The sequence below is a fragment of the Haliaeetus leucocephalus genome, unplaced genomic scaffold (genome assembly GCF_000737465.1).
Source record: "Haliaeetus leucocephalus isolate CR32 unplaced genomic scaffold, Haliaeetus_leucocephalus-4.0 Scaffold273, whole genome shotgun sequence".
Lineage (NCBI taxonomy): Eukaryota > Metazoa > Chordata > Aves > Accipitriformes > Accipitridae > Haliaeetus > Haliaeetus leucocephalus.
Genome location: NW_010972709.1, coordinates 5,670,006 through 5,670,677, shown reverse-complemented (window position 1 = coordinate 5,670,677; position 672 = coordinate 5,670,006).

Below are 672 nucleotides of genomic sequence, written 5' to 3'. Positions count from 1 at the left end.
AGGAGGGGGGGGGGGGGGGGGGGGGGGGGGGGGGGGGGGGGGGTGATGGGGGCGAGCGGAGCCCTGCCTGCGTGGGGACAGAGTTCAGCGAATGGAAAACACTGACATGGGTAAAAATAGTAACAGCAGGGTTAAAAATAGCATCTGGTGAAAGAAATGTGCAGTAACTTCTGAAACCTCTTGGGAACTTTTCCCTTCTGATCCACTCCTGCCCTGCGCCCTGTTCGTTCTCCAGCCAGAAATCCCAAAGCAAACCCCTTCTGCAGATTGAAAACATTAAAGCAGCACCCTGTGCTCTGCAGAGGATGAGCTTTGGTTACTTTTTGACGTTTTTACGGATTTTTGTTTGTTTGTTTCCTGAAACTTTGTGCCAGCGGAGGGGGGACAAATTCCTCTTTTGCTGAGCCTCTCGCATAGTCCTGGGACAGATCAGTTACAAGGTCCTTGGGGTTGTTTCTCCCCTTTTTTTTTTCCGTCCTTTTCACCTTTTTGGTGTGGTTTTCTTGCCTTTTTTTTTTTTTTTTTTAATTTTTTTTTTGTTTGGTTTGGTTTGGTTTGATGGTGGTGGTCTTGCTTTGGTTTTTAAGACCCTCTTGTCGCTTCTAGGAGTGCAGACTTCGCTTTTTGTCGTCCTGCTCCGGCCTCTCAGCCTTGGCAGCAGGAACCCCCCCC